Raw genomic sequence first — 25,260 nt, forward strand, 5'->3', positions numbered from 1 at the left:
AGAATGTAAAGCAGAACAGAATTCCCACTCTCTGTGTCAGAGGAAACTGGAACAGATACATCCTACAGGCAAAATCCTGCACTTGGGGCTTCAATTGTGATTTAATTACACCAACCATAAACTTCCTAAAAAGAGCGGTATCATAAATTCTGCAAGTTTACCTTCTGTTACCTTCAGCATAAAATTGAACATAAGGTGTACGAATGCCATGAGCTGAATTTTAGACTGTTGGGCAGGTTGTGGGAAAAGCCCTCCTCTTCCCTCTTCAATGCAAATGCAGTAATTCTCCAGTTCCCTTGGAACTAACAGAACTGCAATTCTGTTACGGAATCATGTACTCTAGTTCTTTATAGGAAGGCACTAAGATTTTCCATAAATAAACAAACAAATAAATAAATATTTATTTAGAAAGCGTGACTAAGTAAGAACTTGACCTAGAACTAGAACTTCCCCACAGAGGATAAAGTACATTAACTCTGCTGTCATCCAATGCACTGCTTAGCCATGCTTCCATCTCTCCCTTCAAAGTGAAGACTGAAACACAGTTGAAAAGTTCCAATGTAACGAGATGAACTAAACTGCTATCTTAAAAACTGAAAATTTTGACTAAAGCAGAGTGATTTTTTTTTTGAGACAGAATGATGAATACAAAAATACTGTGAAAGGCTATTAATTTTTGATGTTTACTAACTTAAGCAACAGCACTTAAAAAAAGCATTGTCCATCTGACTGAAATCTCTGCCAATGCAACAGAGGCATCAACAGTGAATGCCCTTTGGAGACATCAGCTAGCTTGTTTTAAGCAACCACTACAGCTTTTCAGCAAAAGAATGATCAATGCAGTTATTAAAACATTCTTCAAAAAAGCAACATCTGTAAACATCCAAGTGTGAGGGGTTTTTAGAGTTTGCTTTTCTTGTTTTTATAGGTATTTATTGCATGAAAGCATGTATTACTTAAACACATGAAAACTATTTGCAGGAGCAAAATTACTTTCATCAAGAAGAAAGAGCAAACCAACACTTATCTCAGTAAAACTCTACTGAAGGACTTCTATAAAGAATCAAAATTAAAAGCGCTTTCCAAGCTCCTCAAGGTCTGCAACCAGACCAATGAGTGCAAGAAATTATCTGCAGGGGGGCAACGAAGCACAACCAAGAAACCTTGTACACCAAAAGCAACCAAAATAGATTTCTCCTTCCTTAACAGAAGCCTGGAACAAGCATATACCAGCCCAATCTTTTCTGTTTTACCCTAATAACCTCTCCTACACAGGCTGCTTTACACAGCACTGCATAGTCAAAATACATTTAGATTTTCTTTATAACCTTACAGAAAGCTTTTATTGAAAATAAATTATCTTGTTTTCTCCTCATTGTTCAACTTTGAGCATTTCCTGCTACAGGCTCACAAATTACCTCATTTAAGAAAAAAATAAAATCAGTATTTGAAGAATATTGTAAGTGTATTTATTACAGAAAAACATACCACCTCTCAAATGTAAAACAATGTGAAAAGGTAGTTAAAAGTTTGCAAAATTAACCCTTCAGTTGGCATAATCCTTCCCAAAAAGCACATGGATGATAAGGTCTCCAAATCTTTTTCCGGGCTCTGAAAAAAGCAGAGGCCCCTCTTCTATCTGCTTTCAATGAGGGTATGTGATATACTGTAGGAAGGACCCTTACAGCATAAGGCCACTCAGTCTTTTATTCTCTGTATTAGATAAGAAAAAGACTCTGCCTGAGCTAAAAAAGAAAAACCCTCCTCAGAGGTCAAAGGGAGTAGCACTGAAACTGTGTCTTTGCATTACACTCACAAAACTGACATTACCTGTTCTGCACATTTTCCAGGATACCAGGACCTGCCACTACCTTAGCTAACAAAGGGTGAAGTATAAAGCGATCCTATTACATTAGCCCAACATGCTCCTCTCGCCAGAAGGCCGGGAGCAGCCCTCAGCCCTCCATGCACTAGACCACACTGCTGAAGCAGCTCCTGAACCCATACAGCCCAAGACACCTCTAGCAGCTCCATACTCTGCGTCCTGGCTAATTCATGCTCTCTGCAGCTCCATCCCAAGCTGCCTCTCCCTTCTGTAACAAGGGAAAGGGGCAGGGGGGATACAACTAACACAAAAACAGTGCTACTGCAGTAATAAATTTCCCTTTGTATTTCCTCTTAACAAGCATTTCAGATTTATGCACATTTGGTGGAGGTAAAGGAGCTAGGGAGGGGAAGAAAAATGATAAAATAGAGAAACAGAGACATGAGTGAAAAACAATAGAGTGAGAAAAAGGCAAACTCTATAGAGCTCTCTAAGAAGTAAAAAGCTAGCCAGTAGTTGACCATCTACATCTTCGTGTGCTGGGAGCAATGAGACAAATTATTTCCTTAACATACAATTCAGATAACACTATTCTGGAAAATGAGGCTGAAAAGCATAACAGGGGGAGGAAAGAAAAAAAAAAAAAGAGCACTGAACTTTTGTCTACAAGGATTGTTAACTATAATAATGAACACTGCAACAGCCTTTGGATCCTGTGAAAAAAAGAAAAAGGACTCACTAGACTTCTTTCTCAAAGATCTTTAAGAACAATCTCAAAGGTTATAAATTGAAGTAATGCAGATCATTCAATTGACATCAAAGGAATTATAATAAGTAATGCTGTATGAGTCAGGTAATAGAGATTTTGTGGCCTTGGAACGTGAATCTTTTTTTAAAAAAAAAATAATAAAATAAAAAAGGCAGTTTACAAAAAAAGGGACATAAAGCTCCTCCAATAGTTGAGATGTTTATTTGTAGAACATTCTCTTGGGGGAGGACACCAGAAGGGAGAAGAAATAGGGCAGAGGAAGGAAAATAAATGCTTCTATTGCAATTCTTCCACATTATGCTTGCTAAAACCTGAGGGATATTTTCCTCCCTGAACTCCCCCACACACACACAAGACATATACCAGTACAATCGCCTTAGTAACAGCTTCTGTCAGAAGAACACCTACTTCTTAAACTGAAGAGATGGAAGTACCCAGATTCTAACACCTTCCAGCGAAATACAGCAATGAAGCTATTATTAAAACAAAACCATTAGTAATGAACCAGCATTTTCTATATGATCCATTCACAAATAAATTTAAATCTGAAATTCTTCTATGGAAAGGTTTTCTGTAAGATTCTTAGAAAACCAGGCTTCAGCAAGGCTTCTGTCCTAGGTAACACATCGAAAAACACACTAGATACACCAGACAGACAGAGCTGTTTTCTTTCTGTTCCTTTATATCAAGTAGGATATCAATTTAATATCCCACCTTTGCATGTTACAAGCATGTGCACTCTCCATTGTGGTACCTCCCATGGTTGAGGGCTATAATTCTGCAGCATCTCAACCGTCTCTCGGTTCACCTTATTTTATCTTCTGCTTTACTTTATCAAGAATAGGTTACACCTGGCATGACCTAAATACACAGATTACTGTTATTGCTATGCTATTACCACACACGCCTGAAACACTGAAAAAAATTGGTGGTATCAAAGTAAGATGCATTTTCATTTGCTCTGTACTGCTGGACAAAATGAGTATTTTATGTGCAGGCAAACATGCATGCATACATACATACACAAGTTCTGAAAGGTTTAAAATACAAGCATTATTCTAGAATTAAATCTACCAGGTAAACGACTTTTTCTAATACAGGTTTATTTTATACATGCAGCTTTCTTGAAAAGCATGCAAGATTTTTTACTATCTGTAGTTTATAGTTCATGTGCAAACAAATCTTCGGCTACCTTCAACCCTTTTTCCGTCCCATATTACATTTCTCTAAAAATCAACTGTGATTTTCTCCTACTACCTGTACAAGGAGAGGCTTTGTTTAAAGAAAAAAGTAAATGAGGAAAGTTAACATTAATAAACACAGTCTATAAAATTTATTTCAGATCCACACTTCATCACAGAAGCAGTTTGATGGTAGCAGAAAATGCAAACTGCTTTAACAGTACCTCCTGTAACTGAGTATCAGCCACATGAAACAATGTTGAGGTTTAATCATGAATTTTATATATATATTTTTTTTAATCTTCAACGTGTGTATGCAGAAATCATAGTCTTTCTCCATTGCTTTCCGATTCAGATTTATATAATTATGCCACACAGAAGATAAGCTTTCAAAGCAAAATAATTATTTGTAGAGAGCATTCCAATGTCTCATACTTGCTAATGTCACGAAAGATGAGAGAACAATTTTAACAACAAAACTCTTAAAAAATGTAAGCAGAGCATGATACAGAGGGATGCACTAGCTCAAGCCAACCACTGGATGCCAGTATTGCTACATAACGGAAAAATGGTCTCTTCTACATCAGCTATTTTAAACTTTGAGCACTCGTCTAATAATGTTTCACAATATTCTACTGAATTTCAGTTGTATAAAGGAATTATACTGCAATGTTAAAAATTTTATTGAGGGACTATCATTAAAGCTGTTTTAAAAAACACTTTTTAAAAAAATTATTATGCTAAACATGAAAATCTGATTTAAAGAGGAGACTTCTTCATACCCTCCAACCTGCATAATAGCACCGGGAACACAACTGACATTGTTCTTGCCTTTGACTCTTGAGTTTTTTAAATAAAGAATAATGCAGTATTATACAGGTTACTGTATAAGAGAAAACAAAAAAGAACTTAGGGGTAAAAAAGAATAAAGAAGATTTTAGAAGGATTCAAAAGTCCTGCCAAAATTAGGATTAGCTGTTTCTATATCCACAAGGCAAGTGTCTGTCAGGAATGATAACTAGCTCTAATGTAGATTCAGTAGCCTTCCTGGCAATCTTACTTTTACTCTTCTAATCTCCAAGCAAGTGAAGGTTTTGTTAACATTAATCTTGCTGCGTTACCTTCCATTGCTTCTTGTCGTCTTCACACACATGAAGAACAGATGATGCCTTTCCTTTTGGCAACCACATCTAAAGACATGCATGCTCCCTTACATTGCTCTACATCTTGTCCTTAAACAGGTGAATATTACTGGCTAAGCATATATTTTTGCCCTATCATTTCTCCAATTTGTCGATATCTCTTTGAATTCTAACCCTAAGCACTAACATCTTCACATTCCCACGTATTTTTATCCTGTGTTTAATACTTCATGCACCATCATCCAGGTCTTTAATGAAAGCATCAAACAGAACTTGCCCAAGGAAATGCCCTCACACAGCCTCACATTTTGACAGTGAACCATGACCCAGCCAGTTTTGTCACTGCCTTACAGGAATCTAAAGTGTTTCCCTGAGTTACTCCTCAAAGGTGCAAAAACAAAATGCTAAAATAACAGAGTGTACTTTTACTAGCACAGTAAGTTTTAAGTACACCTTTTTCCTAGCACAATTCTACTTATTTGCACCACCCAGAAAGCACACTGAGAATTACCAAATTTTGGTTGCAACTAGGACAGTATTTAAAGGAAAGGAACCTTCCTGGGAACATATATACTTAAGCATATATTTTAAACATTACTGATCTTCTCGAAATTGCTGCACAGCAACTACAGCATCTCATTTCCCCAGGCAGTTAAACTTCTATCCTAGCTACATAACTTTTCGCTCATGGGCATGTACCACTTTTTCTACATGCTGTCTCCAAGCCAGGTCAAGCTGAAACCCCAGAAAGTAATTCATAAAATATGCATCCCCAAGCTCAAACTCATGCATTAGCTGAGAAAATTTAAGGTCTAACCTCTTGCAGATGTATATGACACTTGTCTTTCAATAAAAAAGCCAGCTAAGAAAGCCAATGTAGTTTTATAACTAAAAAAAAGAAATTGACTGAAAGCAATTTTTTTTAACATTATATAGTACAAACAAAATGTCTGCTTCCCCTCCTCCCCTTTTTACAGTGGGGAAGTAAACATAATTACACAGCAGTAAAAACCTATGTTGTTAGTGAACTCATGACCTAAGAAAAGCAAGGCAAACCCTCAGAGCCCAGGAAAAGAAAAACCAACTGAAGTGCTTTAAGCAAAATCAATGCACTAGCTTCATCCCAGGTTGCTTCTGCCAGGTGGCAGAAACCTTCAGTCGTAACAGAATAAAGGCCGGTAATCCGCTAGCAGTGCAGTCTTAAATATACGTGATACCAGACACCACCAAAATTATTAGGCACCAATACTTTCATTGCATGAGCAATGCTACTAGTCTTGCATCGGACACTGTGAGGCCCAATCCAACCACAGTGTGCTGCTCCCTCAGCAGCTCCCTGGCCTCTCAAACCTTACTGCTGGGCCAGCGTCTCCCCCTCCTCTCAGCCCTGGAGAGGTGCAAGGGCAGAAGCATCTGCTCTCCCTAACCAGCAGCCTTTTTCCCCCTCCTGCACCAATACGGTAGAGCAGGAAAGAGCTACTTTATACCTAGGTCAGCAGGACCCGAGATGGGATCTGGTGATAAAGAAGTTTCTCATGGGGCACATCAAAGACAGTAGCACTCCCAGCAATACTTCAAGTGCTTCAAAGTCTGTATTATTTATGTCAGCATTTTTAGTTACTTTTACTACCCCAACTTTTCATCTGTTTCTAACAGACAATGACTATTCTTACACAAAAGCATTATTAGCCAGTGATAGGTTTAGAATTATTCTTTAGCATAGGCTTAACATGCTAACTGAGGTATTATCTATTATTAGGCTAGCCTGACTAGTCCATCATTCTCTCACGCACCTCTCCAGGCCCACACACCACCCTTCTCTTCTCAGTCACGAGCACCAGCCTCCCTGAAATTACTCTGTTCCAAAAATTAAGCATCCAAAACGAATTTTCAACATACTCTTCACCAAGTTCTTACACAATAGAGAATGTACATTCTATGACATTTGATTTTAACACTTGCATGACTGAGCTGTTTATAGCAATGCCGCTTACAGCGTGATGCATAGTGTGATGCATGCTTTTTCCAAGTCTGTTTTCTTCCATAAAATTCCTATGGGGATACAATTTTATTTTTTAAAACACAAAAGGGTTTAAAACCACGTTATGATACAGGTACCACGAGGTCTTTCACAAACACATATCACAACAGAAAAGTTAGAAAGAATTCAACTTGGTGCTTGAACCACCCATAAGAGTTAGCAACACCCTTACAGCCACGTTAACCATCTCCATGCAGCCACCAGAAACCTCACATTCTATGCTTGACTAAAAACCAGAGTCAGCTGCCCCCAATCAAGAACAGACTCTCTCTGTTCCCAATGGCAGAACATAAAACAATCATTTGTAAAAGTCTTGCATGAGATTTGGACACTCTGGAAATCAGAGAATGCCTGGTGCTACAGTTCTGTATGAGGCTGCTTTGGGGACAGCCCCCGCTCTTCTCCAAGCAAGCGACGGGGAAAGGCAGGGGAAAGCATGCTGAAGCCTCACTTGAAGAGACGGGAAGGCGCTACTAAGCGGGATGCTCTCTGAAAGGGCTCTGCAGCTCTTGAATTTACTTCCTTGTGTTCTCAAAAAGCTCAGATTAGACAGCTTTCATTGAATGCTGTAATGCTCATCTCTTTTCACTAGCATCTGCAAACAGGGGAAAACTGAACGAGTAAGAAATGACTGAAGGACAGGATAAAAGCTACCAATTAAGTTGTCAGATCTGCACATGGTTAGGTTATACTAAACTGTACAGCTGCATGTTTAGGGTATTATTTGTGATACACTTTTAAATTGCATTAACAGCACTTTCAGAATATGCAAAGGTAACTACCTTCAAGGCTTATACAAACATATGTAAACAGCTATTTTATTTTCAGCTTTATAGTAAGCGCAAAAGGTACAAATCAACACTTTGAAAGATGGCTTACATTTAAAAATTATCTAACATCAAAGTGTAATTTTTTCATATTAAAGATGTCAAAAACTGAAGCAATTGTTAGGAAGTAGGGAATTAAGATTTAAAGGAGAGGGGGGGAAAAACAGAATTTTCCCAACATAAAACATTGCAATCACCAGTTACTTAGCATCAAGCTAGAAAGAACTTTTGCCTATCTCTCATATTTCCACTTTTCCAGTCTCTTATAAGCACATGAGACAGACATATAGAAGATACACAACTTCCTTTACTGGAATGGAAAAAATAAAACAAGTTTCACAACCCAAAAGTAATCTTCAATCACATCAAAACGCAGCTACAGAAATCACTCATCTCACCACCACGTATGTAAGGCCAGGAGCGTTTCTGAATCAAACTGGGAACTCTATTTTGCTTCAGTGACTGAAAACTATCATTTTTTGTGACAACTTCACGTCAAAGTGAAAAAGCTATATACATTTTTAGATAGCTATAGACAGAATCTTACAGATATAGAAAATTAGTTCCTATTAATTTCAAAAAGCAGGCAAAAGCTCAGGAAAAAAGATAAACACTATTAAAAATTATTTTTAAAATGTGAGGTATTATTATTCCCTGAGGAGAAACGTGTTTCATGGTTTTGTGGCTTCCCACAGAACTTTGTTCAGGCCAGTATTATTCATTTTTACTAATGATTTGGGCAAAAACATAAAGTCGCAGTGAATTTTATATTTGAACCCAAAATCTAATAGACATACTTCAAAGGAAAAAGGAAGGTTAATTATGCCAACCACAAACAAACTAGAAGTCAGAAGAAAGACTGATCAAAAATATTGTGGTGGGTTAGTTTGATAAAAGCTAACAATATATTTTTCAAAGTAGATGCAAGAAGCCTGACAGAAATGACAAGGCTGATAAATGACTGAGGTGCAAAAGGAATGATCAAGAAGGACTAAAACTATAGTTCATAGTTTTTTTATTATTATTAATTCTAGATTAAAGCTCTGCAATAGGTATTTGGTAGACTTCCACACGAGAGCTCTTGCCAAGACACACACCTTAGCCAGCTTCTCAAATGGACATTACAACAACAAAGTTTTCAGAACAGCAGCAGCATCAATAAAAATCGCCGGCACCATGGAGCGTTAACCCAAGAGCTCTGCAAGAGCCAAAATACAAAAACTGCTGACCTGCTTTAAAACAGCAGCTGTACCAAAAGAATGGAAAATCGCAAGCATCATACAGCAGTTTTAAAAGGTCAAGTAGCACACGGATAGGCTTCCCAGAGCAGCTGTAGGAGCTCCATCCTCGGACCTTACGAAGGCTCCACTAGACAAAGCTGCAGCTCCCCTCGCTGAGAGCCCTCCTTGGAGCAGCCACTTGAGCTAGACGACTGCCAGAAATCCCTTCCCGTCAACCTTCCTGCAATTCCCAGAACTCAGTCCAATTTGCAACTGCACCTGAACATTACGTTTCAATGTGCAAATGCCTAAGCTTGGTTTTAAATAAGCTAAAATTATATTGCCTTCAGTAAATGTATTTTATAGCTATCTCTATGCACTTTCGATATATATTCACTTTTATTTCCATGTTTTTAAATTCATCTGGAATTCTGGCACAATTTCATAGATGCTAATGTCAGCCCTTTAGGTGCTTTTTTTCTTTCACACCTTGGATCAAAAGCTATTTACTTTCCATAAGCTCATTTGGTGATCTTTCAGCAAAGAAATCTTTAACAATTATAAAGGCATATATATTTTTCATGTAAGTACAAGTGAAATTAAAAGTCAGCTGCTGATACTGGTAAAGAGAGATACGTTTCAAGACACCAAATCCCAGTTCAGCATACACCTAACACACTTACGTGGCAGCATTTCCATGTGCTTTCTGCCAGAATGAAGTATTCTGCTCTGAACGCTGCCTTAGCAGAGGTTCAAACCTCACATCTTCAAAATATGAAGGATTGTAATGTAACGTCCCGGTCTACTGGCATTTATAAGACATATAGTAAACAGTTGATATGTATGGGGCCTCCCCCTGTGTTACCAAGCTGATTACATGACAGATTAGCGAGCTTAGCATACTATAATAAGCAAGACAAGAATTAAACAAGACCAGCTTATACAATACTACTAATCAAGCGATAATTTACTGTACAGGAACATAATATGTATTTTCATCAACTAATGACCTGGGGAGGATTCAGAAATCAATAACGGTTCCAATTCCGAAACAGACCTGCAAGAAACTATCAAATAGATAAATGTAGGCAATTCAGTCTTTGTGTTGCTGATATTGATCTTCTTTTTTTCCTCCTCTCATCACAGCCACAATTACTACTTCTAAATGTTTTATAACCACTTCTAAGAATCTGAATGCAATTCTGTAACTGATATTTAGGTTGTTCTTTAAGTTTTGATTTTCTGAAGACCTGGGACCATAACAATTCATTCCAGTCTACTAACATCATTAGTCATTGAAAGTTATGATCCCACCATCATTTGGTTGACTGAATGGTAGAAGTTTACAATTGTGTGACAGAAAAAAATCCTTAAAATCACTATCTCAATTGGGTATAATTGGAATTCATCATTGAAAAACTAGACCAGACACAGAAGCTAAAAACCTTTCAGCAATAGAAACCATTCTCTTATTCAAGCCAGGCACAAAAGAAAAACAAGAGTTACGATGTGGAAAAAGATGAGCGTATTTTTAAGGGTATTGAGTGATGTTGTATTACAAGCAGTAACTTGATAGCATAAAAATGACAAAAAAAACAAAAGATTGGGTCACAAAAGAGCATGCATTTTAAGCCGGTCATTATATCACTAACAAATATTTGGTTGCAGCTTCATAGGTTTATTTTTGTTAATACACAGTTCCAGAACGACCTTGGTTGTTTTTCTTTTCATTAATTTAGTATTGCTTCTTCTCTTCCTGCACTCAAACTGATGTTACTGCCTTTTAAATTCACGCAATTTCTAACTGTGTTTTTCTAGATTATAAAATGAAGGTAAATACAGCAATTATAGTATTTATGCTAAATTATTATTGCAAGGTGCAAAGTGAGGCTGTGCTTCTTCTGACATTCCACTGCATAGAAAAGCCAGATTTACCGCCAGAGAACAGCTAGTTCTCTGCCAAAACAAAAGGAAACATTTTAAAACTTAAATCACGATGTATGGCAGTAAGAACTAAGTTCCAATTAACCATACCAGAATTCAGACAAAAGAAAAGCAGCTCCAACAAATACACATAAATTAATACTAAAAATCATTTTTTCTGAAAAATAATCTCTAAAATATCTGTTATTTCTAAAGTCTGAACTATTGTTTAGAAACACTTCTTAATTGTGGAAATCATAAAATTTGTATTTTAAATTTCTGAAACTGAATACTAACACTGGGAACATAATTGAGTTGAACATTCCACCAAAACTAAAAAACTCCAGTGAAAGGTTATTATAGGGACTGGGATTTCACCTTAGCAAAGTCAGTTAGAAAGGCAAGCATCTCAGCAGACGTTCTCCCTTCTAGCCTGCCTCTTGTGAAGTTTTGTTTATTTGTCTTCAACAGAGACTTCGTAAGGATTGCGTGTATTTCGCAGCCCTTATTTATCCCCATTTTTATTTAACCCCATTAACACAAGGTGATTCCTTGTTCATACAGAACAATTAAAGCCATAAGATTAGCATACACAGAACTTTCACTGGAGTAAGGGTTAATATCCATTTCTTTCTCTTCCCCGCTATCTTCTTTCTTCTCCCCATGGATCTAAATAGTTCTTACTTTTTCTGCAGTCTTTCAGCTTGAGAGTAAGGCAATTATCTTAGAGAATAATACGCAAGAGGACATGCAAGATACCAAGGTTTTATGACCAAGACATGATGAGACAGCAGTCAAATGTGCAGCTCACAGCATCCTGCGAGGAGATAAAGGATTCAGAATATAAACACATTTTCCTTGAAAGCACACAGTTCTTCCTGTAACTGCAATATTTTTTGCATAGCGATTTATTTATTCAACGCTACTATTTTTATTTTTTAGTATTAGTCTCCCATGTCACCCATTAATGCTACAGCAAAATAAACTTATCTAAATACAATTTGTAGAGGTAAGTGCAAATGCAAGTCAAGTTTTTTTTGTTTTTTTTGTTTTTTTTTTCTTTTTAAGGAAAAAAAAAAAGTCAGGTACAGCTTCCAGGACCATACTGAAGCCCTTAAAACATCATAGATAGCTATAAGGAGAGTATAATTTGTATATATTTGAGGACAGACATTTTTTAAGTTCAAACATCCCAGTTCGGGGGGTCTTTTGGGTTTTGTTTATTATTTTTTTTTTTTTTTAGCTTTTCCCTAAAACGTCTGTTTTCTAGTTTTTCAACTCAGTCACCTTGTTCTCCTTCTCCTCACCCACACATTTGTCACACAGTGCTGGACACAAACCCCAGGCAATGCCTTAAGGTGCTGACCAAAGTGAAAGGACTTTTTCCAGGTATCTTACCGCATCATTCTTGATTAAAAAACAAGAACATTTGCTTTCTACATCCCGTTCAACAGCATGCTATTGCAAATCCTGTATAGTGTGTAACACAAAACAGAAATAATAAAAAGAAAACCTCAATCTTTTCTTTGCAAAACTGCTATTTAAGCAGTTATTTCCTATCTTATATAGCTGATTAATCCTACCTACTCCCATGCACAAAAACTGCAATACTCTTACTGAAAAAATATTCCTTTCTTTCAGAGCATTCTTTCAGTTCCATGCTATTTTCAAAGATCATTTTAAATACTAAAAGACTTATCCTCTGAAGTACTTACAACCCTCCAGGTTTGCTATTGTCTCCTACTGGCATTCCCCCATCTTACAAACAATTGTGCCTGCATAAACTGCAGTTTCTCTTAAGTACATACCTAAAAGAACAAAAAGTTGGATTAAAAATACAAGATTACTGCTTTTTGCCTACCTGTCATGATTTGTCATGCCCTGTTCTTAAATGTGTTTATTGTTGCTTGCCAGATGATTACATTTGTTTAGAAAAAGCACTGAAAAATTATCAAACTGTTTACAGAATGTAATGTTAGTCTGACTTTTAACATTCTCATTTTCACATGAAAAAGCAAAAGGTATAGTAACAATGGCTAAAGCCAATCAGCCTTTTCTGCCAGCCCCATTTTTTCTGTTGCCTCATTTACAAAAGCATCACATATAAATCATTCAATTTTACATATATTGAAAAACAGGCATTTTGGCAGTAATCTTGTTATGCAACTTTAGACCAATAATTTTATCCTAATCTGGATCAAGACAATCCAGATGAATAGATCAAAGAAATAAAATAAGGTAAAAGTACTTCATATGTAAGGCCCCTACCTTAACTTGTTCCTTATGATACTTCTTTAAGGCAGGGGGAGATAAAGAATTGCCTTCTGGGAAAAAAAGCCTGTTTCTTACCACTAATTGAAACAAGTTTAGAAGAAAAAAAAACCTTAAGAGATGTTTCTCTTGAAAGATTCTTCCTACAGTTCAGATTTTGAAGAACACCTGGTCATCTGGACTTTCCCTTAGTGTTAATTTCTAAATAGTTAGACTGTATTAAGTGCTAGCTTTCAACTACAGTATCTGAAATTCAACCAATGTTAGTTTACAATATGCTTTGTGGCACTTATAATCCTCCCATGACATCCTGGATGATGACACACAACACCTTTCACTCAAAATTTGCCAGTTTTCACTCACATTGTATGTCAGATTAAAGTGAAAAGACACAAACTGTAACTAGTTCCTGTATATGAAACTATTTCAACACTAGATGCCTTACTTATACTTCCACATTCAATGACCCAGTGATTTGGAAACTTAAGGTGAAAAGCAGATTTACTTTCCATGCGGGTAGTTTCTCAGAGACATTATCTCACAGTGGGGAAGCTTCTCAGCAACAACTGCCAGAGGCATTAATTGCGTAGTTTGCATGCAAGCTATCTAATGCAGAGAGAGTATCTGACTGTTCCTATAAATAGCCCAAACTGTTCCACACAGACAGCGCTCACTTATTTGAGATGGTTTACAAAGGTTAACCTACGCATGATTTCGCATGAGAACTGGGATGCAGGCTACTCTTGTTGCAGGATGGCAGCCAAGTAGTCACTGGCAGCATCTTACAGCAAATTTTTTGCTACGACGAATGCAAGCGGCTGAGCTGGTACAACAGGGAAGAATGAATATATATTTCCCCAGGGTCGGGGGTGGGAATGGCATTTGGAGTAGTGAAATTCAGGGCAGAGATTATCTGGAACCTCTCCGTGGCAGTTTCAACCCTTTCTATGGAGGCATAGCATGTTTTACCATCAAAAGAGCAGCATACAATTAGTTCAAGCAGCTACAACTAGCTTTAGCTACAAAAGGTGGATTCATTCCCTTCCTTTATCTAAGGAAGCTGCAGATTTATGCTGTGAAATATCTTAGGTTGTTAAAGCATTTTTGTAGGCTCGTTAGGTAATTCAGCACATTTCCTCAAGCCCACTCTCTACAAATTCCCAGGACGAAGACCCCCTCTCCTCGAGGGAAGACAGGCTTCCCATCCTTTTTAAAGGACACTGTTCAAGCTTTGTATCAAGGTATATTGAATATACGCTGGTTCTAACCTACCCTCTTATAGTGCATGAAGAAAAAAGCTTCCTTGTTTTAGCCTGAGCAAAGGGCTATTCCTATTCTTATTCTACTAGCACCGGAAAGGAAGAAACAGAAGCAATTTTATTTTCAGCATCTTGTAACAGCTCTGCACTGTTGGAGGTATGCACCTGTACAGTGATGATTATCCCTTTTTATATCAAGTATAAGTCAGGATCATGGCATGGCATTTCAGAACATTATTCCACAATTTTACACTCAGATGCGGCATTCACAAAGGCAAAATTTATCAGTCTCCTAGAGTAAAGGCACTAAGCATAGGGGCATTCACATTTGAGAGATTCAACATACGGAGAAACACTCCGTAGCTGAAACTGAACTGCAACACTATAGAAAGGATTTAAACGATCAGTAAGAAAAACTCCCAAACACTGAGAACCATCCTCACAAGTCAACTACCCATGGTCTTCAAACAAAGACTGCCCCTACTTCCTTTTGAAAATACCTGAACCATTTTTCCTTCCCCTGCCTCCCAGGTGCTGAAGTCCCTTTTCTCTCAAGAGCTCTGAAGTACAGAAGCTTAGCTGCTGATCCAAAACAATGGCATCTACATTGCTGTGTGTTTATCTTGCATTTTACTTACTGTTAAAAGTTAATGCAAGGATTCTGAGCCCAAAAGGTCACTCACTTTTTTTTTTTTTTTCCCAAACTTCATTACCTCTTCCTATATACCTCGCTTTCTTTATCCTTGGGCCATCATAGCTACAATATCACTACACTACCGTAGATAAAAACAATTCACTTTCAAGGAGTCCTCTTGCTACAGTGATGCACATGTTGGATTTGTTTCTACACCGATCGCTTGTTTCCGTAAGAGATTCTCAAAGTGCTTTTGAAGTTATCTTTCCTTAACCCTCCTATAAAACAGTGGTTTCTCACAGGCTGCCTGCAGACTATGAATGGCCTGTGAAGCAATAGTTAATGGCTCGTTACAAATAGCCACAACGAGGAGCAAAATTTAATAACTAGTGAGTTCACGTGTAATTTGCGAGACGGTCCATGGGTCGACAGTAACATGCTGATCCCCAGATTGGAAGCCTACAAAGAGCTGATCCCTTACCATCATCTGCAGTAATTCACTTAGCTGGAATTTTGCTTCTTTCCAGAGTTCATTCCTTTTGAAGAGAAACACATGTCTGGCTACCATTATTACAGCTACCAGGGCAAATACAAAAAAGTAGAATTTATCCGGATAGTAAAAAAAGAATAAAAAGTTGCAGAGTACTAAAATAAAACTTTAAGTTTTGCAGGCTGAAGAAGAAAGAGCCACTTTCTCCTCAAAACTTACACTGCAACAGATCCAAAACTAGCAGAAATTATTAGGTAACAAAAAGTCCTTACTGCTATTGACAGGCAGGAAGATGAGTTTTCAACAACAGCACACAAGAAATAGTCCCGTCTTTGAGAGGGGATGTACAGTATATGACAAACTTAGTACCTCGACATACCAAGATTTTAAAAGTTTAGACATCTCAGAAAGAAAACAAAACCTACTGGAAGTTAAATTAAGTTAACACTTGTCTTAGCCCCGTTTCTCCCGGAAACATCCTGGGGCTAGAGGAGAAGAGACAAAGGGGTGTCCCACCACCACAGCAGCCCTATCCAGATATGTTTTTCAGATTTCTACAGCTCCTCTGCAATTTTGATATTACTAACTATAATTTTCAGCTTCACATCCAGTATTCAATTCAAAATTTCGTTAACTTTTGTAAGATTCCTGCTGAGGTAGTTTTGAACCAGTGCTCTAAAGAATTATTTAACTTAGAAAAAACGATTTTTGATGGCCCTTATGACCCTGCTTCCATCTGTCACAACCCCACCGCAGGTCACCGTTTCAAGCTTTGGAATAGCTGTTTCATATTTTTACATACAGGGGCTGAAACAGGAACTACACTGTCAGAATATCTGCCACAGTATGATTGAGATATGACTTCTGATTTCTCAGGCTTTATGAATTTATCAATGTAAAGTTTTGTACCATCATTGCTATTTTTGTTAGCAGTCTGACTATTTTCCCGAGTAGTCACACTCACAGCATACATTCCTCCACAAATTTTGTCAGTATAACCACATCCAGAAGGTTTACCGTTTCAGTTGTGAAAGTTTCATTTCTTAACTACACTGGCATACTTGGCTTAATCTTAAACTATGGGAGAGAAACTAAAAATATCAAAATCCAAATTGTGAAAATGAACTGCAACACAAGTACTTACTTCATTTATAGTTGATTATTTCTACTTATCAGCTACAACATTAACAGTGTACACACCCACAGCACAGTAAGCTACTAAACATTTAGCACCAAGTTGTCCTACCTTCTCAAATCATAATGCACAGGAATTTTAACAGAATGATACCTTGCATGGTTTCTACAAATGAGAACAGCCTATCTTTGCAGAAAAACTGTTTTTAAATCTATAAGCTTCAGTTTTCAGTTTCCTACTTTAAGAAGAAATTCATTTCCAAGAATTAATCAATGAAGAAAACACGTAAAATTTTCTGCTCAGATTACATTCTTTTCCACCCTCCCCACCCCAGAAATCAGGTATTCAAAGGCAACAAGAATATGCCAAAAATCAAGGCATGTCAGTAATAAGGTCGGCTAACATAGTCAGTTTAAAGAGTTCTCCATAGTTACCATATTGAGTAGTGACTAGACCCAACTCCTTACACATACATATCTAATACCATTTGAGATCCCACCAGATCTACAGTTTAGATGAATACCAGATGCTTCTGTCCTTTACCTACCAGCTCGCATATCTGGCATCTGACCTGGCAGTAGACACCCACACGTTTAGGTAACATTGCTGAGCCCTCGAGTCCAGAGAACTTGGCACTTAGCTCACGTGGGCACACTGCCCTCTTAGGTAACAATGGAAAAGCAAAACCTCTGTCACAACTGCCATCCATGAAATATTGGATAAGTTATTCTGCTACCTCACGAGCACACTGAAGAGAAGAATGAATTAAAGGTTAGGAAGAACTCAGATGCAAAAAATGAGTATTTTTATGAACAAAATTTGTAGTGTTTTTAATCAGCAACTAAGCATTTGAAGCAAGTTATTATACTTCATATTTAGAAACACTGCAAAAATCACATACAGAAACATACTCTTTCTTCTCTTATCTTTTTCCATGTCCTCCAAGGAAAAGGCACAAAAAAAGCACATTTATTTTATATACAGTGATTTATTACATCTGTTGCTATAATTAAAAACATAATTAAAAAGCAGAAACAATTAATATTGTCTGTCATGGTCAAAAAAAAAGGATAGTAAGAGAAATCACTTGTTAATATACATCCATCTTAGCTATGGTCTAAACAACCCATAAAAACAAAAACTCCTTTAAAAAATGGCTCAGGTAAAAAGGAAGATTTTATGAACTTGCCACTGGCCCACTGAACTGGACCTCCAGAATCAAAAGGTGAAGCAAACAGCAGTATCTCATCCAAACCGCCAAAGCCTCAGAAGCATACAATAAGGGCTGACTTGCACTTAAAAAAAAAAAAAAAAAAAAAAAATCCCCTGCTAGAAACAGGAAGCAGCAACCTGCAACTGAACTAGCACCATCTGAACAATTCTGCTGAGATTCAGTGACCCTAACGGCAGAGGCTAAGCTAGATATGCGAGTTTGAACTAGTCACTCTTTGCTCCATTTGTAGTCAACAGAGCAATTTATCTTTCTTATCTTGGACACCTAGCTTAGAAAGAGATGAATGGTCTTTTGGAGGTAATTATATCTGTAAATTTAATGGAGACTTAGAGTAACTAGCTCAATAGAGGCATCTAATTTTTTAGACAACTAAATCTGGACAGAACAATCAAACTTTGTGTCTGCTGTTGGAACATAACTCTTCAGCTACATGTTCTTGACAACAGGTGTCAGAACAAGACCTATACTTTCTGAAGCAGAGGCTAAGACTTACCTAATATTTGAAGACAACTGCAAGACAGCCTTTCAGTATGTCGGAGTATGAGATATAAACTCTACAAACTAGGCAGAATCTTAATACTAAGAAAAAGAAATCATCTTCTCAGAAACAGCAAATTTTTACATATATATGCGTATATACACACACGTACATGTAAACACACACATATATAAAAATATCAACCCAAGAAATCACCTAAAGTTTCCTGCACAGCAAAGAAGTTCTGTAGTAAAAGGAACTACACTTTTGCTTCCTATTCTGTCTCTAAGAGGAAGAAGCGAACAGCTGGACATACCTAAAAAAAAGTAATGAATTATTTGACTGTTCTCCAGTTTGATAACTGAACTTGTTGGCTCACAAAAAAATGCTTAGATTTAACTGGATGATACCAGAGAAATTGCTACTTGAATATTAAGTTTCTTTTACATCTATAGTAGTGATGGCTATAATAGAGTCTGAAAGCGTGCAGAAGTGAGGTGCTGTTAAGCCAGGATGACATAATTATGTCACATATGGAAATCATCATCTCCAGGCACACAAAGTATAGCAACTTTCACAGCCAACAGGACGAGTACAGCCATAAAGTGCTTACACTAGAATATTTTATCATCAGAAAGTATGGTAACTAAAAATATTTCTCCATAAATATTACAATGGGATCACACACTCTTGAATGTCTATTATCTATTACTACTGATTTTGAAAATGGTTAAAAGGAAAAAGCTAAATAACTACACATGTAAAGCCAGAAATCATGAAATACCTCACCTATCATTCTCAGCGTAAAACATTAGGTCATTACTGACCTCAAAGTCCAAGGCTCAACTAGTTACCAGACTACTGTTCTGACCTCTAATCACACATTTATAGGATTACGGTTTTAGACAGTTTGGCCTATGTGCAAGAAATACACACCTGAAGAAAATCACAAGGTACATATTTTTCTATTTTAAGAAATTTGCCAGAGCACACAATAGACTTTCACATTAAGTTACTCCAAAAATTGAGGAATTTCCAAATATTACTTCTAACATTGAGAAAAGCCCTCACAAATTCCCTTGCCAAAATTGTACTGATCCCCTCCCTACATAATCTACACCAAGTATATCAAATCTTTACTTGATAGTGCAGCTCTTATTATTCTTTCATTATTCCTCCTAAAATGATAACATGACTAAATCTGTAACAAGACAGCACTGCAAATTCAGTCCTCTGTTTGGTACTACAGCATTTCTAAGAGAGCAACTGTGAAAGTTTCAGTGCTAAGCATGGTGGCAGAAGGACCCAATCCACACAAAAACTTCTACTGATGAGTTATATGTCCTAGTAACAATTACAAATTAGGTATCTTGTTTAATTTCCTGTATCTCATATCCTTAGTTTTCCTGCATCAAATTGGGTTTTTCTGCTCATATACTGCTACCAGGGCAATTCTAACAGAAACAAAACAAAACAATTTTTAAACCCTCGTGAAACAGATGAGACTCTACTAAATGACTGCCTTGACATCAAAGAAAGAAAACGATGGACAATGAATAATATACATAATTGAAATAACTCCAAACTTCCGCTAATTCAGGCATTTTCAGTAAAAATTGCTATTTTTTCACTGAAGAAATGCCAGTGTAAGTTCCTACTCTGTGTAACTCAAATTTGCAGCAAACAGCATACAGCCAGTTAACAGCAGCAATAATGCAGTCTTACAGTCTCCATTCTTCTTCATCGAATGAGCACCATAAAAATACACAATTCTCCTGTCCTGCACAGCTTCTCATTGTTTTCTCATCAATTTTATAACCACACTTTCACATGTAGACACACAAAATTCAGGAATAGAAAAATAGTGCTCTCATTAACTTATCCAAATGGATATACTGAAAATCTACAGCTTGATTTCAAGAGTCTCTATCACTGCACATAAAAAGCGTATTAAATACACACTAAGGTTTCAAAGGCAATACCAAAAGGGTTAGAAAGTACAAACATTAAGGTCAAATTGAGGTTTCATAAACAACTGATCTGTATGTATTTAAGGTTTACTCTTTCGTGACATGATAATATTTCTACAGGACCCTTTACTTTGCTTAGGATACAGGCAATATAATATGCAGTCACTTTTATTTTCCAAAAAGCGCTATTTAAAGTCCATGCTAAATTATTAGCTTCCTTTTAAGCCTCTTTTTTCTTCAGTTAGGATATTGTCACTGGAGAATCCAAGTGAACGCTAGGAAATAATTAAATCTGCCTTCAAGTGCTCCTCTAAGGTGAGATGATATTACCTTCCTTTCAAAATAAGAAATTAAGCACAGCCAGATTTTGGCTGAAAGTGTCAAAAAGACAAACACTAATTCTGAATGCCCAGCTTGAAACAACTGCACAGTTTTTCCTGTGAGCAATCAGTATTTTCATGTGCATTTAGAACCCTGCATGGGAGAGCTGTGAGCTCTGCACTTGGGCAAACTCCTATTCTAGCTTTCCTCCAACCTCTGCTTCTACTCTGACTGAACGTTCACCCCTTTGCTTTCTGCATTTCACCCTTCAGCTTTCTGCATTTCATGCAAAGCAGTCTCCTCTCAGTCACTGTCCAAAGATCACCAGGAGACTGTCAGTAAAGTGTTACAGACGGACTCGGTAATATTTAGGGGGAAGCAGGGAAATAGTACTTTAGTATGTCCAGACAAAGCAACTTGCTATCTGGCCTGCCATTTTTTATTCTGACAACATATATTTTTATTAATTTCATGATGTCAAGTACATGTTACAAAGGTTCCTCAGGACCTTAAAAGGCTCAAAAGTATTTTCTATATACCAAGGCTCTTTAATTCACACCAGGCACAGGAGGACACTTTTGATTTAGTGTACTAAAAGATTAAACCTAAAGCATTTCCCTTTTCCCTGCTTTGTATCCCACTGAAAAGCTGTAAATGTCTACTTAAGCAACGCAGTACGGGATTCTGCCTTCATGTACACCCAGACTGCGGGTGAGGACGGCCTGAGTACACATGAAGACAGAATCTCTTACTGCTCAACCTTACACTCAGCTATTTCTTTTGTCTTTATAGGTTTCTTTAAGTTTCCACCAACTTCGCCTCCACAGAATTAAAAAAAAAAAAAAAAAAAGTTACTCATGATGCAATTCTCATATGCCTCTCCAAACATGACTGCCCCCATCTCTTCAGAGAGACCCTCTGCAAGATCAAAAATCGCTTTCTGTACTTAGTAAGGCCATTAAGTTATTTGCCATTGAGAAGTTAAGGGGAGCTAAACATCTGGTAACAGGAAATTTGGCTTTTAGGTTCTTAAGACTGGTCAAACAGCCATATAACTCAACATACTGATCTCAAAAATTTGCTTTGTCCATACAGATCTGCTCAGAGAATTCCCTTTTTATTCACAGGCTGTCATCATCCTGCTTTCCCACAGCCAGCACAAATTCTTTACCATGTGATTTGGTCCATTTTGCATGTGTAACCACATGCTTATATCTCCTTCAAATAAGTTTGATTGCTGGATATATAATGATATAATCCCAGACCTCTGTGCTAACCGCAGTCAAAAAACTTCAGTGCGAATCTTACCTTACAAATTAGCTGTAGAGTAACATGCACAACAAAAACTGTTCTTGATGAGTGAAATGAATCTATACAACCCTTTATTAACAGTGGAAATTGTAACTGGTCTGAATTAACTGAGCTCCAATTCTGTCTTCCAGACCTAACATGGCAATGTATAACCAAAACGTATATAATATAAAATACAAGTACATTCACAGTTCCATCCAGATTTATCAGTTAGGTCAGACGGAGCGGGTGGGATTCAGGTAATTTGTGAGTGAACCACAGAGAAAAGGAAGCGGGGAGAGGAATGAGAGAGACGAACACTTGAGGTGCCCAGGTCCAGTAAGTCATTAGTAACATTTACACACTGTGGTTATCCCTCAACTAAATAAACAAACAAACAAAAAGTATCTCTTTAAACTGCCTATATGGCTTCAGTACAAAGAAATGTAAAGGACTCAGACCAAAAAAAAAAAAAAAAAAGAAAAAGAAAAAGAAAAAAAAGGGAGTCAAATATATGGATGAATAACAAAGCTCGGAGAAGTTGTCCAAAAAAGTAAACTTGGCTCTGCTTTTTTTTTTTTTTTTTTGATAACACTTCAAGTGAGGCCACTTAACTATTTTGCACACTGATGTTCTTTCAACAGTAATTAGAAAGTATGTCCAGGAAGAAGAATGGAGAAATAAGTCCTTTTCTTCACTGTAGCATCCAGCTAAGTAACATTACAGCCATTTTGTCAGATACCCTATTGTTTTTTTATAATAATTCTCACATTGATAATAAAACATTTATACATATTTACACACAAGGAACATTTATATTCCAGGTACCCAACATAATAGGCTTGCCATCTGAAAATTAGTGTCCATACAAGTTGAAAGCATTAGGAAACACTATTCCTGTGTTATCAAGAATAACAGAGAGAAGGAAATTTGCAGTGGAGCGATGCTTCTAGAGCCTAAAAAGCTAAAGGCCAAACAACAGTAATTCTGAGTCCTCTTGCTTGATAGTCATTTAACTGCAGTTAATGTTTTTAAAGGTCAGAACACGCGTTACGTTAGAAGCCTGGTGGTTCTTGCTGCCTATTTAGTCTACTACAAAGCAAGTGACACTTAAAATTGATTGTAACTCCACTTTTCTTTATGAATACTCCCCTCCTGCTCATCTAACTCAGATTCTGCTTTCCTTACAGGTTTTAAGGACAGTTAAATTCCAATCTACTTCCACCTGACAAGTTACAAGATAAACAGCTTCATATACAACTGTTCTTGATCTCTGCCATTTAAGACAGGAGGTGACAGAGAGGAAATTTAATGGATCCAGATAAATAGAGCAGTTAAGTCCTTAACTTCTGATTTCTGATTTCCAAGAAGGACAGAACTACATGACTGAGTTGGGATAGGTCTTGCAGTCTCATCATAAAGACTGGGAAAAGGTAGAATTTGCAATGCAAACTTCAGCAACATGATTTTCCTTACTTTGAAGACACTGCTCCAATCAGGATGAGCTGCACTGAAACTTATTTTCTACATCTCATTATCAAAAAGAGAATCTTCTTCAAAAATTATTCTCTTGCATTTTGGAGAATCACTATCTGCCAGTAACAGTTGGAACTCTATAAACTAATTAGTAAGAACGGTCTTTTTAGTCATTTTAGTCATTTTTATTTGGATGAATTTTGATAGAACTCTGTCTGCAGCTGTTGAAATCATACCTACCTCACAAGCCTCTAGGAAAGTGGTTGCTTTCAACCTGCCTTGCATAACAAGCCTGGTTTCTGCCACTAAAATCATGAATGGAGGATTAGAAACACCCTGCTGCAGCTGCACATTTTCATAGCAACAAATAAATGCAGTAGGTAATTGCACAATAAATAAGATGGTGCACAAAAATTAGAATTCAAATCAAAACGCTGCATAAGCATTAGCATCTCTCCACAGTTTCCTACCAGGTAACTGAGCCTTTGTCTATTCCTTCAGTTGAAGTTGCTCCACTTGCTAAAATACCCACAGTGACAAAGGAAAGAACGAGAGCAGCTCACTAAGGTGACATGCTTGGGATGCAGTGCCAACTCTAAAGAAATTTGACTATTTATAAAAAGTGGAATAGCATAAAAGAAGAAACATCAGAGTATATATTACAGATTAGACAAAGCAGTCTACCAGGAGGCAGAATATATGATTCAAATCCCTATGACCAGAACTGTAGCTATTTCACCTATACGGAAATACTCTAGTCCCTGAACTAATGACTGTAAGGGGAAACAAACACTTTGGCCAAATTCTTCCTTGCTCCTTTTAAGGGCTTTAAAGAAAGCAAACATTTCGCTTGGAGTCAAACAAAACATTTCATATCAAATTTAGTTTCTTCATTTTTTGTTTTAGTGAGCAACTCCAAAAGTTTTCAAAAAGTAGTTGAATTCAATTACCCTTAGAAAACAACAATTACACATTCAGGCAGTCTGTCCAGCAGCCCTATCACATCAGTGAATTGTAATCACGCAGGCCAATTTCAGCCAAATCTGACAGAGAACCAGAGGCCTCAAAGACAGTGAGTTCCTCAAAGTTTCACAGAAATTAGCAGCTGGGTAGAAGCAAGACATACAAATCAGCAGTTGCACTGTGGAAAAGGGAAACAGAACTTGGCTCGCCTCCATTGCGAGCAGCAGCAATCAGCTGGTCAACTGGAGCACATGCATAGCTCTGAACCAGCCATAACACATGCTGACGCTTGCCAACCAGATGGGGACATAGGAGGAGGCACAGCATATTATGGGGTAGGAAAGAAAATAAGAAGGAAATGAGATATGACAGTACACAGGTATTAGAAAGCACCAAGGGCTCTGCAGCAGGCAGTCAGGAAGGTCTAAGGGAAAAGTCAACAATAATGAGTTTGGTTTTAGGTCTGGAGGGCACAAGTCTGAAGAAAACTACACTTTTGTAGTTCCACAGCCCTCGACATTTTTTTTTTCAGCTTGCTTGTCATTTCATCACTGAAGTCAACTATTCATATGATGCTAGGACTCCAAACTGGGATATTGACTTCCTTTAATATGCAAGTTACTTAAAGTTTATGCTCTAATATTCTAATAAGAAATAGTGAAATCAAGCATGCATCACAACATTTATGAAGTAATATTAAGCTAAACAGTCAAGTGCAAAATATACACCTGCACGCCTTTAAAATGCATCTCAGTATATGATGGAGTCAGGGCTACAACAGAGCTTAGGATGCAGACAGACAAGCAAGAAA

The 25,260-nt window shown here is 37.2% G+C and overlaps 1 protein-coding gene across 3 annotated transcripts in view; it reads right to left on the reverse strand.

Moving 5' to 3' along the window:
* The window catches only part of TDRD3 (tudor domain containing 3), a 114,403-nt gene that overhangs the window by 70,580 nt on the left and 18,563 nt on the right, over positions 1-25,260 (reverse strand). The gene's annotated exons all lie outside the window — the stretch shown is intronic.

The sequence above is a fragment of the Dromaius novaehollandiae genome, chromosome 1 (genome assembly GCF_036370855.1).
Source record: "Dromaius novaehollandiae isolate bDroNov1 chromosome 1, bDroNov1.hap1, whole genome shotgun sequence".
Lineage (NCBI taxonomy): Eukaryota > Metazoa > Chordata > Aves > Casuariiformes > Dromaiidae > Dromaius > Dromaius novaehollandiae.